Raw genomic sequence first — 18,656 nt, 5'->3', positions numbered from 1 at the left:
AGGATGCAATTTCTGTGCTTCATCGTCAATGAGAAGATGCAAGGTATACAGTAAACCGGAAGTGAGGCATCAGAATCTAAAACTGGACTCGCAGGAGAGGTCCAGATCGTAGAAAGTGAGAGTGTCAGTCCTCCTGTACTTAAGTCGCCATTGTGCCTTTTGTATTAAATTCGGATGCAATTTCTGTGCTTCATCGTCAATGAGAAGATGCAAGGTATACAATAAACCGGAAGTGAGGCATCAGAATCTAAAACTGGACTCGTAGGAGAGGTCCAGATCGTAGAAAGTGAGAGTGTCAGTCCTCCTGTACTTAAGTCGGCATTGTGCCTTTTGTATTAAATTCGGATGCAATTTCTGTGCTTCATTGTCAATGAGAAGATGCAAGGTATACAGTAAACCGGAAGTGAGGCATCAGAATCTAAAACTGGACTCGCAGGAGACGTCCAGATCGTAGAAAGTGAGAGTGTCAGTCCTCCTGTACTTAAGTCGGCATTGTGCCTTTTGTATTAAATTCGGATGCAATTTCTGTGCTTCATCGTCAATGAGAAGATGCAAGGTATACAGTAAACCGGAAGTGAGGCATCAGAATCTAAAACTGGACTCGCAGAGGAGTTCCAGATCGTAGAAAGTGAGAGTGTCAGTCCTCCTGTACTTAAGTCGGCATTGAGCCTTTTGTATTAAATTCGGATGCAATTTCTGTGCTTCATCGTCAATGAGAAGATGCAAGGTATACAGTAAACCGGAAGTGAGGCATCAGAATCTAAAACTGGAATCGCAGGAGAGGTCCAGATCGTAGAAAGTGAGAGTGTCAGTCCTCCTGTACTTAAGTCGGCATTGAGCCTTTTGTATTAAATTCGGATGCAATTTCTGTGCTTCATCGTCAATGAGTAGATGCAAGGTATACAGTAAACCGGAAGTGAGGCATCAGAATCTAAAACTGGACTCGCTGGAGAGGTCCAGATCGTAGAAAGTGAGAGTGTCAGTCCTCCTGTACTTAAGTCGGCAATGTGCCTTTTGTATTAAATTCGGATGCAATTTCTGTGCTTCATCGTCAATGAGAAGATGCAAGGTATACAGTAAACCGGAAGTGAGGGATCAGAATCTAAAACTGAACTCGCAGGAGAGGTCCAGATCGTAGAAAGTGAGAGTGTCAGTCCTCCTGTGTTTAAGTCGGCATTGTGCCTTTTGTATTAAATTCGGATGCAATTTCTGTGCTTCATCGTCAATGAGAAGATGCAAGGTATAAAGTAAACCGGAAGTGAGGCATCAGAATCTAAAACTGGGCTCGCAGGAGAGGTCCAGATCGTAGAAAGTGATAGTGTCAGGCCTCCTGTACTTAAGTCGGCATTGTGCCTATTGTATTAAATTCGGATGCAATTTCTGTTCTTCATCGTCAATGAGAAGATGCAAGGTATACAGTAAACCGGAAGTGAGGCATCAGAATCTAAAACTGGACTCGCAGGAGATGTCCAGATCGTAGAAAGTGAGAGTGTCAGTCCTCCTGTACTTAAGTCGGCATTGTGCCTTTTGGATTAAATTCGGATGCAATTTCTGTGCTTCATCGTCAATGAGAAGGTGCAAGGTATACAGTAAACCGGAAGTGAGGCATCAGAATCTAAAACTGGACTCCCAGGAGCAGTCCAGATCGTAGAAAGTGAGAGTGTCAGTCCTCCTGTACTTAAGTCGGCATTGTGCCTTTCGTATTAAATTAGGATGCAATTTCTGTGCTTCATCGTCAATGAGAAGATGCAAGGTATACAGTAAACCGGAAGTGAGGCATCAGAATCTAAAACTGGACTCGCAGGAGAGGTCCAGATCGTAGAAAGTGAGAGTGTCAGTCCTCCTGTACTTAAGTCGCCATTGTGCCTTTTGTATTAAATTCGGATGCAATTTCTGTGCTTCATCGTCAATGAGAAGATGCAAGGTATACAATAAACCGGAAGTGAGGCATCAGAATCTAAAACTGGACTCGTAGGAGAGGTCCAGATCGTAGAAAGTGAGAGTGTCAGTCCTCCTGTACTTAAGTCGGCATTGTGCCTTTTGTATTAAATTCGGATGCAATTTCTGTGCTTCATTGTCAATGAGAAGATGCAAGGTATACAGTAAACCGGAAGTGAGGCATCAGAATCTAAAACTGGACTCGCAGGAGAGGTCCAGATCGTAGAAAGTGAGAGTGTCAGTCCTCCTGTACTTAAGTCGGCATTGTGCCTTTTGTATTAAATTCGGATGCAATTTCTGTGCTTCATCGTCAATGAGAAGATGCAAGGTATACAGTAAACCGGAAGTGAGGCATCAGAATCTAAAACTGGACTCGCAGAGGAGTTCCAGATCGTAGAAAGTGAGAGTGTCAGTCCTCCTGTACTTAAGTCGGCATTGTGCCTTTTGTATTAAATTCGGATGCTATTTCTGTGCTTCATCGTCAATGAGAAGATGCAAGGTATACAGTAAACCGGAAGTGAGGCATCAGAATCTAAAACTGGACTCGCAGGATAGGTCCAGATCGTAGAAAGTGAGAGTGTCAGTCCACCGGTACTTAAGTCGGCATTGTGCCTTTTGTATTAAATTCGGATGCAATTTCTGTGCTTCATCGTCAATGAGAAGATGCAAGGTATACAGTAAACCGGAAGTGAATCATCAGAATCTAAATCTGGACTCGCAGGAGAGGTCCAGATCGTAGAAAGTGAGAGTGTCAGTCCTCCTGTACTTAAGTCGGCATTGTGCCTTTTGTATTAAATTCGGATGCAATTTCTGTGCTTCATCGTCAATGAGAAGATGCAAGGTATACAGTAAACCGGAAGTGAGGCATCAGAATCTAAAACTGGACTCGCAGGAGATGTCCAGATCCTAGAAAGTGAGAGTGTCAGTCCTCCTGTTCTTAAGTCGGCATTGTGCCTTTTGTATTAAATTCGGATGCAATTTCTGTGCTTCATCGTCAATGAGAAGGTGCAAGGTATACAGTGAACCGGAAGTGAGGCATCAGAATCTAAAACTGGACTCGCAGGAGAGGTCCAGATCGTAGAAACTGAGAGTGTCAGTCCTCCTGTACTTAAGTCGGCATTGTGCCTTTTGTATTAAATTCGGATGCAATTTTTGTGCTTCATCGTCAATGAGAAGGTGCAAGGTATACAGTAAACCGGAAGTGAGGCATCAGAATCTTAAACTGGACTCGCAGGGGAGGTCCAGATCGTAGAAAGTGAGAGTGTCAGTCCTCCTGTACTTAAGTCGGCATTGTGCCTTTTGTATTAAATTCGGATGCAATTTCTGTGCTTCATCGTCAATGAGAAGATGCAAGGTATACAGTAAACCGGAAGTGAGGCATCAGAATCTAAAACTGGACTCGCAGGAGAGGTCCAGATCGTAGAAAGTGAGAGTGTCAGTCCTCCTGTACTTAAGTCGGCATTGTGCCTTTTGTATTAAATTCGGATGCAATTTCTGTGCTTCATCGTCAATGAGAAGATCCAAGGTATAAAGTAAACCGGAAGTGAGGCATCAGAATCTAAAACTGGACTCGCAGGAGAGGTCCAGATCGTAGAAAGTGAGAGTGTCAGTCCTCCTGTACTTAAGTCGGCATTGAGCCTTTTGTATTAAATTCGGATGCAATTTCTGTGCTTCATCGTCAATGAGTAGATGCAAGGTATACAGTAAACCGGAAGTGAGGCATCAGAATCTAAAACTGGACTCGCTGGAGAGGTCCAGATCGTAGAAAGTGAGAGTGTCAGTCCTCCTGTACTTAAGTCGGCAATGTGCCTTTTGTATTAAATTCGGATGCAATTTCTGTGCTTCATCGTCAATGAGAAGATGCAAGGTATACAGTAAACCGGAAGTGAGGGATCAGAATCTAAAACTGAACTCGCAGGAGAGGTCCAGATCGTAGAAAGTGAGAGTGTCAGTCCTCCTGTGTTTAAGTCGGCATTGTGCCTTTTGTATTAAATTCGGATGCAATTTCTGTGCTTCATCGTCAATGAGAAGATGCAAGGTATAAAGTAAACCGGAAGTGAGGCATCAGAATCTAAAACTGGGCTCGCAGGAGAGGTCCAGATCGTAGAAAGTGATAGTGTCAGGCCTCCTGTACTTAAGTCGGCATTGTGCCTTTTGTATTAAATTCGGATGCAATTTCTGTTCTTCATCGTCAATGAGAAGATGCAAGGTATACAGTAAACCGGAAGTGAGGCATCAGAATCTAAAACTGGACTCGCAGGAGATGTCCAGATCGTAGAAAGTGAGAGTGTCAGTCCTCCTGTACTTAAGTCGGCATTGTGCCTTTTGGATTAAATTCGGATGCAATTTCTGTGCTTCATCGTCAATGAGAAGGTGCAAGGTATACAGTAAACCGGAAGTGAGGCATCAGAATCTAAAACTGGACTCCCAGGAGCAGTCCAGATCGTAGAAAGTGAGAGTGTCAGTCCTCCTGTACTTAAGTCGGCATTGTGCCTTTTGTATTAAATTAGGATGCAATTTCTGTGCTTCATCGTCAATGAGAAGATGCAAGGTATACAGTAAACCGGAAGTGAGGCATCAGAATCTAAAACTGGACTCGCAGGAGAGGTCCAGATCGTAGAAAGTGAGAGTGTCAGTCCTCCTGTACTTAAGTCGCCATTGTGCCTTTTGTATTAAATTCGGATGCAATTTCTGTGCTTCATCGTCAATGAGAAGATGCAAGGTATACAATAAACCGGAAGTGAGGCATCAGAATCTAAAACTGGACTCGTAGGAGAGGTCCAGATCGTAGAAAGTGAGAGTGTCAGTCCTCCTGTACTTAAGTCGGCATTGTGCCTTTTGTATTAAATTCGGATGCAATTTCTGTGCTTCATTGTCAATGAGAAGATGCAAGGTATACAGTAAACCGGAAGTGAGGCATCAGAATCTAAAACTGGACTCGCAGGAGAGGTCCAGATCGTAGAAAGTGAGAGTGTCAGTCCTCCTGTACTTAAGTCGGCATTGTGCCTTTTGTATTAAATTCGGATGCAATTTCTGTGCTTCATCGTCAATGAGAAGATGTAAGGTATACAGTAAACCGGAAGTGAGGCATCAGAATCTAAAACTGGACTCGCAGAGGAGTTCCAGATCGTAGAAAGTGAGAGTGTCAGTCCTCCTGTACTTAAGTCGGCATTGTGCCTTTTGTATTAAATTCGGATGCTATTTCTGTGCTTCATCGTCAATGAGAAGATGCAAGGTATACAGTAAACCGGAAGTGAGGCATCAGAATCTAAAACTGGACTCGCAGGATAGGTCCAGATCGTAGAAAGTGAGAGTGTCAGTCCACCGGTACTTAAGTCGGCATTGTGCCTTTTGTATTAAATTCGGATGCAATTTCTGTGCTTCATCGTCAATGAGAAGATGCAAGGTATACAGTAAACCGGAAGTGAATCATCAGAATCTAAATCTGGACTCGCAGGAGAGGTCCAGATCGTAGAAAGTGAGAGTGTCAGTCCTCCTGTACTTAAGTCGGCATTGTGCCTTTTGTATTAAATTCGGATGCAATTTCTGTGCTTCATCGTCAATGAGAAGATGCAAGGTATACAGTAAACCGGAAGTGAGGCATCAGAATCTAAAACTGGACTCGCAGGAGATGTCCAGATCCTAGAAAGTGAGAGTGTCAGTCCTCCTGTTCTTAAGTCGGCATTGTGCCTTTTGTATTAAATTCGGATGCAATTTCTGTGCTTCATCGTCAATGAGAAGGTGCAAGGTATACAGTAAACCGGAAGTGAGGCATCAGAATCTAAAACTGGACTCGCAGGAGAGGTCCAGATCGTAGAAACTGAGAGTGTCAGTCCTCCTGTACTTAAGTCGGCATTGTGCCTTTTGTATTAAATTCGGATGCAATTTTTGTGCTTCATCGTCAATGAGAAGGTGCAAGGTATACAGTAAACCGGAAGTGAGGCATCAGAATCTTAAACTGGACTCGCAGGGGAGGTCCAGATCGTAGAAAGTGAGAGTGTCAGTCCTCCTGTACTTAAGTCGGCATTGTGCCTTTTGTATTAAATTCGGATGCAATTTCTGTGCTTCATCGTCAATGAGAAGATGCAAGGTATACAGTAAACCGGAAGTGAGGCATCAGAATCTAAAACTGGACTCGCAGGAGAGGTCCAGATCGTAGAAAGTGAGAGTGTCAGTCCTCCTGTACTTAAGTCGGCATTGTGCCTTTTGTATTAAATTCGGATGCAATTTCTGTGCTTCATCGTCAATGAGAAGATCCAAGGTATAAAGTAAACCGGAAGTGAGGCATCAGAATCTAAAACTGGACTCGCAGGAGAGGTCCAGATCGTAGAAAGTGAGAGTGTCAGTCCTCCTGTACTTAAGTCGGCATTGTGCCTTTTGTATTAAATTCGGATGCAATTTCTGTGCTTCATCGTCAATGAGAAGGTGCAAGGTATACAGTAAACCGGAAGTGAGGCATCAGAATCTAAAACTGGACTCGCAGGAGAGGTCCAGATCGTAGAAAGTGAGAGTGTCAGTTCTCCTGTACTTAAGTCGGCATTGTGCCTTTTGTATTAAATTCGGATGCAATTTCTGTGCTTCATCGTCAATGAGAAGGTGCAAGGTATACAGTAAACCGGAAGTGAGGCATCAGAATCTAAAACTGGACTCGCAGGAGAGGTCCAGATCGTAGAAAAAGAGAGTGTCAGTACTCCTGTACTTAAGTCGGCATTGTGCCTTTTGTATTAAATTCGGATGCAATTTCTGTGCTTCATCGTCAATGAGAAGGTGCAAGGTATACAGTAAACCGGAAGTGAGGCATCAGAATCTAAAACTGGACTCGCAGGAGAGGTCCAGATCGTAGAAAGTGAGAGTGTCAGTCCTCCTGTACTTAAGTCGGCATTGTGCCTTTTGTATTAAATTCGGATGCAATTTCTGTGCTTCTTCGTCAATGAGAAGGTGCAAGGTATACAGTTATCCGGAAGTGATTCATCAGAATCTAAAACTGGACTCGCAGGAGAGGTCCAGATCGTAGAAAGTGAGAGTGTCAGTCCTCCTGTACTTAAGTCGGCATTGTGCCTTTTGTATTAAATTCGGATGCAATTTCTATACTTCATCGTCAATGAGAAGGTGCAAGGTATACAGTAAACCGGAAGTGAGGCATCAGAATCTAAAACTGGACTCGCAGGAGAGGTCCAGATCGTAGAAAGTGAGAGTGTTTGTCCTCCTGTACTTAAGTCGGCATTGTGCCTTTTGTATTAAATTCGGATGCAATTTCTGTGCTTCATCGTCATTGAGAAGGTGCAAGGTATACAGTAAACCGGAAGTGAGGCATCAGAATCTAAAACTGGACTCGCAGGAGAGTTCCAGATCGTACAAAGTGAGAGTGTCAGTCCTCCTGTACTTAAGTCGGCATTGTGCCTTTTGTATTAAATTCGGATGCAATTTCTGTGCTTCATCATCAATGAGAAGGTGCAAGGTATACAGTAAACCGGAAGTGAGGCATCAGAATCTAAAACTGGACTCGCAGGAGAGGTCCAGATCGTAGAAAGTGAGAGTGTCAGTCCTCCTGTACTTAAGTCGGCATTGTGCCTTTTGTATTAAATTCGGATGCAATTTCTGTGCTTCATCGTCAATGACAAGATGCAAGGTATACAATAAACCGGAAGTGAGGCATCAGAATCTAAAACTGGACTCGCAGGAGAGGTCCAGATCGTAGAAAGTGAGAGTGTCAGTCCTCCTGTACTTAAGTCGGCATTGTGCCTTTTGTATTAAATTCGGATGCAATTTCTGTGCTTCATCGTCAATGAGAAGATGCAAGGTATACAGTAAACCGGAAGTGAGGCATCAGAATCTAAAACTGGACTCGCAGGAGAGGTCCACATCGTAGAAAAGTGAGAGTGTCAGTCCTCCTGTACTTAAGTCGGCATTGTGCCTTTTGTATTAAATTCGGATGCAATTTCTGTGCTTCATCGTCAATGAGAAGATGCAAGGTATACAGTAAACCGGAAGTGAGGCATCAGAATCTAAAACTGGACTCGCAGAGGAGTTCCAGATCGTAGAAAGTGAGAGTGTCAGTCCTCCTGTACTTAAGTCGGCATTGTGCCTTTTGTATTAAATTCGGATGCAATTTCTGTGCTTCATCGTCAATGAGAAGATGCAAGGTATACAGTAAACCGGAAGTGAGGCATCAGAATCTAAAACTGGACTCGCAGGATAGGTCCAGATCGTAGAAAGTGAGAGTGTCAGTCCACCGGTACTTAAGTCGGCATTGTGCCTTTTGTATTAAATTCGGATGCAATTTCTGTGCTTCATCGTCAATGAGAAGATGCAAGGTATACAGTAAACCGGAAGTGAGGCATCAGAATCTAAATCTGGACTCGCAGGAGAGGTCCAGATCGTAGAAAGTGAGAGTGTCAGTCCTCCTGTACTTAAGTCGGCATTGTGCCTTTTGTATTAAATTCGGATGCAATTTCTGTGCTTCATTGTCAATGAGAAAATGCAAGGTATACAGTAAACCGGAAGTGAGGCATCAGAATCTAAAACTGGACTCGCAGGAGAGGTCCAGATCGTAGAAAGTGAGAGTGTCAGTCCTCCTGTACTTAAGTCGGCATTGTGCCTTTTGTATTAAATTCGGATGCAATTTCTGTGCTTCATCGTCAATGAGTAGGTGCAAGGTATACAGTAAACCGGAAGTGAGGCATCAGAATCTAAAACTGGAATCGCAGGAGAGGTCCAGATCGTAGAAAGTGAGAGTGTCAGTCCTCCTGTACTTAAGTCGGCATTGTGCCTTTTGTATTAAATTCGGATGCAATTTTTGTGCTTCATCGTCAATGAGAAGGTGCAAGGTATACAGTAAACCGGAAGTGAGGCATCAGAATCTTAAACTGGACTCGCAGGGGAGGTCCAGATCGTAGAAAGTGAGAGTGTCAGTCCTCCTGTACTTAAGTCGGCATTGTGCCTTTTGTATTAAATTCGGATGCAATTTCTGTGCTTCATCGTCAATGAGAAGATGCAAGGTATACAGTAAACCGGAAGTGAGGCATCAGAATCTAAAACTGGACTCGCAGGAGAGGTCTAGATCGTAGAAAGTGAGAGTGTCAGTCCTCCTGTACTTAAGTCGGCATTGTGCCTTTTGTATTAAATTCGGATGCAATTTCTGTGCTTCATCGTCAATGAGAAGATCCAAGGTATAAAGTAAACCGGAAGTGAGGCATCAGAATCTAAAACTGGAATTGCAGGAGAGGTCCAGATCGTAGAAAGTGAGAGTGTCAGTCCTCCTGTACTTAAGTCGGCATTGTGCCTTTTGTATTAAATTACGATGCAATTTCTGTGCTTCATCGTCAATGAGAAGATGCAAGGTATACAGTAAACTGGAAGTGAGGCATCAGAATCTAAAACTGGACTCGCAGGAGAGGTCCAGATCGTAGAAAGTGAGAGTGTCAGTCCTCCTGTACTTAAGTCGGCATTGTGCCTTTTGTATTAAATTCGGATGCAATTTCTGTGCTTCATCGTCAATGAGAAGATGCAAGGTATACAGTAAACCGGAAGTGAGGCATCAGAATCTAGAACTGGACTCGCAGGAAAGGTCCAGATCGTAGAAAGTGAGAGTGTCAGTCCTCCTGTACTTAAGTCGGCATAGTGCCTTTTGTATTAAATTCGGATGCAATTTCTGTGCTTCATCGTCAATGAGAAGATGCAAGGTATACACTAAACCGGAAGTGAGGCATCAGAATCTAAAACTGGATTCGCAGGAGAGGTCCAGATCGTAGAAAGTGAGAGTGTCAGTCCTCCTGTACTTAAGTCGGCATTGTGCCTTTTGTATTAAATTCGGATGCAATTTCTGTGCTTCATCGTCAATGAGAAGATGCAAGGTATACAGTAAACCGGAAGTGAGGCATCAGAATCTAAAACTGGACTCGCAGGATAGGTCCAGATCGTAGAAAGTGAGAGTGTCAGTCCTCCTGTACTTAAGTCGGCATTGTGCCTTTTGTATTAAATTCGGATGCAATTTCTGTGCTTCATCGTCAACGAGAAGATGCAAGGTATACAGTAAACCGGAAGTGAGGCATCAGAATCAAAAACTGGAATCGCAGGAGAGGTCCAGATCGTAGAAAGTGAGAGTGTCAGTCCTCCTGTACTTAAGTCGGCATTGAGCCTTTTGAATTAAATTCGAATGCAATTTCCGTGCTTCATCGTCAATGAGAAGATGCAAGGTATACAGTAAACCGGAAGTGAGGCATCAGAATCTAAAACTGGACTCGCAGGAGAGGTCCAGATCGTAGAAAGTGAGAGTGTCAGTCCTCCTGTACTTAAGTCGGCATTGTGCCTTTTGTATTAAGTTCGGATGCAATTTCTGTGCTTCATCGTCAATGAGAAGGTGCAAGGTATACAGTAAACCGGAAGTGAGGCATCAGAATCTAAAACTGGACTCGCAGGAGAGGTCCAGATCGTAGAAAGTGAGAGTGTCAGTCCTCCTGTACTTAAGTCGGCATTGTGCCTTTTGTATTAAATTCGGATGCAATTTCTGTGCTTCATCGTCAATGAGAACGTGCAAGGTATACAGTAAACCGGAAGTGAGGCATCAGAATCTAAAACTGGACTCGCAGGAGACGTCCATATCGTAGAAAGTGAGAGTGTCAGTCCTCCTGTACTTAAGTCGGCATTGTGCCTTTTGTATTAAATTCGGATGCAATTTCTGTGCTTCATCGTCAATGAGAAGGTGCAAGGTATACAGTAAACCGGAAGTGAGGCATCAGAATCTAAAACTGGACTCGCAGGAGAGGTCCAGATCGTAGAAAGTGAGAGTGTCAGTCCTCCTGTACTTAAGTCGGCATTGTGTCTTTTGTATTAAATTCGGATGCAATTTCTGTGCTTCATTGTCAATGAGAAGGTGCAAGGTATACAGTAAACCGGAAGTGAGGCATCAGAATCTAAAACTGGACTCGCAGGAGAGGTCCAGATCATAGAAAGTGAGAGTGTCAGTCCTCCTGTACTTAAGTCGGCATTGTGCCTTTTGTATTAAATTCGGATGCAATTTCTGTGCTTCATCGTCAATGAGAAGGTGTATACAGTATACAGTAAACCGGAAGTGAGGCATCGGAATCTAAAACTGGACTCGCAGGAGAGGTCCAGATCGTGGAAAGTGAGAGTGTCAGTCCTCCTGTACTTAAGTCGGCATTGTGCCTTTTGTATTAAATTCGGATGCAATTGCTGTGCTTCATCGTCAATGAGAAGGCGCAAGGTATACAGTAAACCGGAAGTGAGGCATCAGAATCTAAAACTGGACTCGCAGGAGAGGTCCAGATCGTAGAAAGTGAGAGTGTCAGTCCTCCTGTACTTAAGTCGGCATTGTGCCTTTTGTATTAAATTCGGATGCAATTTCTGTGCTTCATCGTCAATGAGAAGGTGCAAGGTATACAGTAAACCGGAAGTGAGGCATCAGAATCTAAAACTGGACTCGCAGGAGAGGTCCAGATCGTAGAAAGTGAGAGTGTCAGTCCTCCTGTACTTAAGTCGGCATTGTGCCTTTTGTATTAAATTCGGATGCAATTTCTGCGCTTCATCGTCAATGAGAAGGTGCAAGGTATACAGTAAACCGGAAGTGAGGCATCAGAATCTAAAACTGGACTCGCAGGAGAGGTCCAGATCGTGGAAAGTGAGAGTGTCAGTCCTCCTGTACTTAAGTCGGCATTGTGCCTTTTGTATTAAATTCGGATGCAATTTCTGTGCTTCTTCGTCAATGAGAAGGTGCAAGGTATACAGTAAACCGGAAGTGAGGCATCAGAATCTAAAACTGGACTCGCAGGAGAGGTCCAGATCGTAGAAAGTGAGAGTGTCAGTCCTCCTGTACTTAAGTCGGCATTGTGCCTTTTGTATTAAATTCGGATGCAATTTCTGTGCTTCATTGTCAATGAGAAGGTGCACGGTATACAGTAAACCGGAAGTGAGGCATCAGAATCCAAAACTGGACTCGCAGGAGAGGTCCAGATCGTAGAAAGTGAGAGTGTCAGTCCTCCTGTACTTAAGTCGGCATTGTGCTTTTTGTATTAAATTCGGATGCAATTTCTGTGCTTCATCGTCAATGAGAAGGTGTATACAGTATACAGTAAACCGGAAGTGAGGCATCGGAATCTAAAACTGGACTCGCAGGAGAGGTCCAGATCGTAGAAAGTGAGAGTGTCAGTCCTCCTGTACTTAAGTCGGCATTGTGCCTTTTGTATTAAATTCGGATGCAATTTCTGTGCTTCATCGTCAATGAGAAGGTGCAAGGTATACAGTAAACCGGAAGTGAGGCATCAGAATCTAAAACTGGACTCGCAGGAGAGGTCCAGATCGTAGAAAGTGAGAGTGTCAGTCCTCCTGTACTTAAGTCGGCATTGTGCCTTTTGTATTAAATTCGGATGCAATTTCTGTGCTTCATCGTCAATGAGAAGGTGCAAGGTATACACTAAACCGGAAGTGAGGCATCAGAATCTAAAACTGGACTCGCAGGAGAGGTCCAGATCGTAGAAAGTGAGAGTGTCAGTCCTCCTGTACTTAAGTCGGCATTGTGCCTTTTGTATTAAATTCGGATGCAATTTCTGCGCTTCATCGTCAATGAGAAGGTACAAGGTATACAGTAAACCGGAAGTGAGGCATCAGAATCTAAAACTGGACTCGCAGGTGAGGTCCAGATCGTAGAAAGTGAGAGTGTCAGTCCTCCTGTACTTAAGTCGGCATTGTGCCTTTTGTATTAAATTCGGATGCAATTTCTGTGCTTCATCGTCAATGAGAAGATGCAAGGTATACAGTAAACCGGAAGTGAGGCATCAGAATCTAAAACTGGACTCGCAGGAGAGGTCCAGATCGTAGAAAGTGAGAGTGTCAGTCCTCCTGTACTTAAGTCGGGATTGTGCCTTTTGTATTAAATTCGGATGCAATTTCTGTGCTTCATCGTCAATGAGAAGATGCAAGGTATACAGTAAACCGGAAGTGAGGCATCAGAATCTAAAACTGGACTCGCAGGAGAGGTCCAGATCGTAGAAAGTGAGAGTGTCAGTCCTCCTGTACTTAAGTCGGCATTGTGCCTTTTGTATTAAATTCGGATGCAATTTCTGTGCTTCATCGTCAATGAGAAGGTGCAAGGTATACAGCAAACCGGAAGTGAGGCATCAGAATCTAAAACTGGACTCGCAGGAGAGGTCCATATCGTAGAAAGTGAGAGTGTCAGTCCTCCTGTACTTAAGTCGGCATTGTGCCTTTTGTATTAAATTCGGATGCAATTTCTGTGCTTCATCGTCAATGAGAAGGTGCAAGGTATACAGTAAACCGGAAGTGAGGCATCAGAATCTAAAACTGGACTCGCAGGAGCGGTCCAGATCGTAGAAAGTGAGAGTGTCAGTCCTCCTGTACTTAAATCGGCATTGTGCCTTTTGTATTAAATTCGGATGCAATTACTGTGCTTCATCGTCAATGAGAAGATGCAAGGTATACAGTAAACCGGAAGTGAGGCATCAGAATCTAAAACTGGACTCGCAGGAGAGGTCCAGATCGTAGAAAGTGAGAGTGTCAGTCCTCCTGTACTTAAGTCGGCATTGTGCCTTTTGTATTAAATTCGGATGCAATTTCTGTGCTTCATCGTCAATGAGAAGATGCAAGGTATACAGTAAACCGGAAGTGAGGCATCAGAATCTAAAACTGGACTCGCAGGAGAGGACCAGATCGTTGAAAGTGAGAGTGTCAGTCCTCCTGTACTTAAGTCGGCATTGTGCCTTTTGTATTAAATTCGGATGCAATTTCTGTGCTTCATCGTCAATGAGAAGATGCAAGGTATACAGTAAACCGGAAGTGAGGCATCAGAATCTAAAACTGGACTCGCAGGAGAGGTCCAGATCGTAGAAAGTGAGAGTGTCAGTCCTCCTGTATTTAAGTCGGCATTGTGCCTTTTCTTTTAAATTCGGATGCAATTTCTGTGCTTCATCGTCAATTAGGAGATGCAAGGTATACAGTAAACCGGAAGTGAGGCATCAGAATCTAAAACTGGACTCGCAGGAGAGGTCCAGATCGTAGAAAGTGAGAGTGTCAGTCCTCCTGTACTTAAGTCGGCATTGTGCCTTTTGTATTAAATTCGGATGCAATTTCTGTGCTTCATCGTCAATGAGAAGATGCAAGGTATACAGTAAACCGGAAGTGAGGCATCAGAATCTAAAACTGGACTCGCAGGAGAGGTCCAGATCGTAGAAAGTGAGAGTGTCAGTCCTCCTGTACTTAAGTCGGCATTGTGCCTTTTCTTTTAAATTCGGATGCAATTTCTGTGCTTCATCGTCAATTAGGAGATGCAAGGTATACAGTAAACCGGAAGTGAGGCATCAGAATCTAAAACTGGACTCGCAGGAGAGGTCCAGATCGTAGAAAGTGAGAGTGTCAGTCCTCCTGTACTTAAGTCGGCATTGTGCCTTTTGTATTAAATTCGGATGCAATTTCTGTGCTTCATCGTCAATGAGAAGATGCAAGGTATACAGTAAACCGGAAGTGAGGCATCAGAATCTAAAACTGGACTCGCAGGAGAGGTCCAGATCGTAGAAAGTGAGAGTGTCAGTCCTCCTGTACTTAAGTCGGCATTGTGCCTTTTGTATTAAATTCGGATGCAATTTCTGTGCTTCATCGTCAATGAGATGATGCAAGGTATACAGTAAACCGGAAGTGAGGCAACAGAATCTAAAACTGGTCTCGCAGGAGAGGTCCAGATCGTAGAAAGTGAGAGTGTCAGTCCTCCTGTACTCAAGTCGGCATTGTGCGTTTTGTATTAAATTCGGATGCAATTTCTGTGCGTCATCATCAATGAGAAGATGCAAGGTATACAGTAAACCGGAAGTGAGGCATCAGAATCTAAAACTGGACTCGCTGGAGAGGTCCAGATCGTAGAAAGTGAGAGTTTCAGTCCTCCTGTACTTAAGTCGGCATTGTGCCTTTTGTATTAAATTCGGATGCAATTTCTGTGCTTCATCGTCAATGAGAAGATGCAAGGTATACAGTAAACCGGAAGTGAGGCATCAGAATCTAAAACTAGACTCGCAGGAGAGGTCCAGATCGTAGAAAGTGAGAGTGTCAGTCCTCCTGTACTTAAGTCGGGATTGTGCCTTTTGTATTAAATTCGGATGCAATTTCTGTGCTTCATCGTCAATGAGAAGATGCAAGGTATACAGTAAACCGGAAGTGAGGCATCAGAATCTAAAACTGGACTCGCAGGAGAGGTCCAGATCGTAGAAAGTGAGAGTGTCAGTCCTCCTGTACTTAAGTCGGCATTGTGCCTTTTGTATTAAATTCGGATGCAATTTCTGTGCTTCATCGTCAATGAGAAGGTGCAAGGTATACAGCAAACCGGAAGTGAGGCATCAGAATCTAAAACTGGACTCGCAGGAGAGGTCCATATCGTAGAAAGTGAGAGTGTCAGTCCTCCTGTACTTAAGTCGGCATTGTGCCTTTTGTATTAAATTCGGATGCAATTTCTGTGCTTCATCGTCAATGAGAAGGTGCAAGGTATACAGTAAACCGGAAGTGAGGCATCAGAATCTAAAACTGGACTCGCAGGAGCGGTCCAGATCGTAGAAAGTGAGAGTGTCAGTCCTCCTGTACTTAAATCGGCATTGTGCCTTTTGTATTAAATTCGGATGCAATTACTGTGCTTCATCGTCAATGAGAAGATGCAAGGTATACAGTAAACCGGAAGTGAGGCATCAGAATCTAAAACTGGACTCGCAGGAGAGGTCCAGATCGTAGAAAGTGAGAGTGTCAGTCCTCCTGTACTTAAGTCGGCATTGTGCCTTTTGTATTAAATTCGGATGCAATTTCTGTGCTTCATCGTCAATGAGAAGATGCAAGGTATACAGTAAACCGGAAGTGAGGCATCAGAATCTAAAACTGGACTCGCAGGAGAGGACCAGATCGTTGAAAGTGAGAGTGTCAGTCCTCCTGTACTTAAGTCGGCATTGTGCCTTTTGTATTAAATTCGGATGCAATTTCTGTGCTTCATCGTCAATGAGAAGATGCAAGGTATACAGTAAACCGGAAGTGAGGCATCAGAATCTAAAACTGGACTCGCAGGAGAGGTCCAGATCGTAGAAAGTGAGAGTGTCAGTCCTCCTGTACTTAAGTCGGCATTGTGCCTTTTCTTTTAAATTCGGATGCAATTTCTGTGCTTCATCGTCAATTAGGAGATGCAAGGTATACAGTAAACCGGAAGTGAGGCATCAGAATCTAAAACTGGACTCGCAGGAGAGGTCCAGATCGTAGAAAGTGAGAGTGTCAGTCCTCCTGTACTTAAGTCGGCATTGTGCCTTTTGTATTAAATTCGGATGCAATTTCTGTGCTTCATCGTCAATGAGAAGATGCAAGGTATACAGTAAACCGGAAGTGAGGCATCAGAATCTAAAACTGGACTCGCAGGAGAGGTCCAGATCGTAGAAAGTGAGAGTGTCAGTCCTCCTGTACTTAAGTCGGCATTGTGCCTTTTGTATTAAATTCGGATGCAATTTCTGTGCTTCATCGTCAATGAGATGATGCAAGGTATACAGTAAACCGGAAGTGAGGCAACAGAATCTAAAACTGGTCTCGCAGGAGAGGTCCAGATCGTAGAAAGTGAGAGTGTCAGTCCTCCTGTACTCAAGTCGGCATTGTGCGTTTTGTATTAAATTCGGATGCAATTTCTGTGCGTCATCATCAATGAGATGATGCAAGGTATACAGTAAACCGGAAGTGAGGCATCAGAATCTAAAACTGGACTCGCTGGAGAGGTCCAGATCGTAGAAAGTGAGAGTTTCAGTCCTCCTGTACTTAAGTCGGCATTGTGCCTTTTGTATTAAATTCGGATGCAATTTCTGTGCTTCATCGTCAATGAGAAGATGCAAGGTATACAGTAAACCGGAAGTGAGGCATCAGAATCTAAAACTAGACTCGCAGGAGAGGTCCAGATCGTAGAAAGTGAGAGTGTCAGTCCTCCTGTACTTAAGTCGGCATTGTGCCTTTTGTATTAAATTCGGATGCAATTTCTGTGCTTCATCGTCAATGAGAAGATGCAAGGTATACAGTAAACCGGAAGTGAGGCATCATAATCTAAAACTGGACTCGCAGGAGAGGTCCAGATCGTAGAAAGTGAGCGTGTCGGTCCTCCTGTACTTAAGTCGGCATTGTGCATTTTGTATTAAATTCGGATGCAATTTCTGAGCTTCATCGTCAATGAGAAGATGCAAGGTATACAGTAAACCGGAAGTGAGGCATCAGAATCTAAAACTGGACTCGCAGGAGAGGTCCAGATCGTAGAAAGTGAGAGTGTCAGTCCTCCTGTACTTAAGTCGGCATTGTGCCTTTTGTATTAAATTCGGATGCAATTTCTGTGCTTCATCGTCAATGAGAAGATGCAAGGTATACAGTAAACCGGAAGTGAGGCATCAGAATCTAAAACTGGACTCGCAGGAGAGGTCCAGATCGTAGAAAGTGAGAGTGTCAGTCCTCCTGTACTTAAGTCGGCATTGTGCCTTTTGTATTAAATTCGGATGCAATTTCTGTGCTTCATCGTCAATGAGAAGATGCAAGGTATACAGTAAACCGGAAGTGAGGCATCAGAATCTAAAACTGGACTCGCTGGAGAGGTCCAGATCGTAGAAAGTGAGAGTGTCAGTCCTCCTGTACTTAAGTCGGCATTGTGCCTTTTGTATTAAATTCGGATGCAATTTCTGTGCTTCATCATCAATGAGAAGATGCAAGGTATACAGTAAACCGGAAGTGAGGCATCAGAATCTAAAACTGGACTCGCAGGAGAGGTCCATATCGTAGAAAGTGAGAGTGTCAGTCCTCCTGTACTTAAGTCGGGATTGTGCCTTTTGTATTAAATTCGGATGCAATTTCTGTGCTTCATCGTCAATGAGAAGATGCAAGGTATACAGTAAACCGGAAGTAAGGCATCAGAATCTAAAACTGGACTCGCAGGAGAGGTCCAGATCGTAGAAAGTGAGAGTGTCAGTCCTCCTGTACTTAAGTCGGCATTGTGCCTTTTGTATTAAATTCGGATGCAATTTCTGTGCTTCATCGTCAATGAGAAGATGCAAGGTATACAGTAAACCGGAAGTGAGGCATCAGAATCTAAAACTGGACTCGCAGGAGAGGTCCAGATCGTAGAAAGTGAGAGTGTCAGTCCTCCTGTACTTAAGTCGGCATTGTGCCTTTTGTATTAAATTCGGATGCAATTTCTGTGCTTCATCGTCAATGAGAAGGTGCAAGGTATACACTAAACCGGAAGTGAGGCATCAGAATCTAAAACTGGACTCGCAGGAGAGGTCCAGATCGTAGAAAGTGAGAGTGTCAGTCCTCCTGTACTTAAGTCGGCATTGTGCCTTTTGTATTAAATTCGGATGCAATTTCTGCGCTTCATCGTCAATGAGAAGGTACAAGGTATACAGTAAACCGGAAGTGAGGCATCAGAATCTAAAACTGGACTCGCAGGTGAGGTCCAGATCGTAGAAAGTGAGAGTGTCAGTCCTCCTGTACTTAAGTCGGGATTGTGCCTTTTGTATTAAATTCGGATGCAATTTCTGTGCTTCATCGTCAATGAGAAGATGCAAGGTATACAGTAAACCGGAAGTGAGGCATCAGAATCTAAAACTGGACTCGCAGGAGAGGTCCAGATCGTAGAAAGTGAGAGTGTCAGTCCTCCTGTACTTAAGTCGGCATTGTGCCTTTTGTATTAAATTCGGATGCAATTT

The sequence above is a fragment of the Schistocerca serialis genome, chromosome 10 (genome assembly GCF_023864345.2).
Source record: "Schistocerca serialis cubense isolate TAMUIC-IGC-003099 chromosome 10, iqSchSeri2.2, whole genome shotgun sequence".
NCBI lineage: Eukaryota > Metazoa > Arthropoda > Insecta > Orthoptera > Acrididae > Schistocerca > Schistocerca serialis.
Note: the sequence above shows the minus strand (reverse complement) of the source record.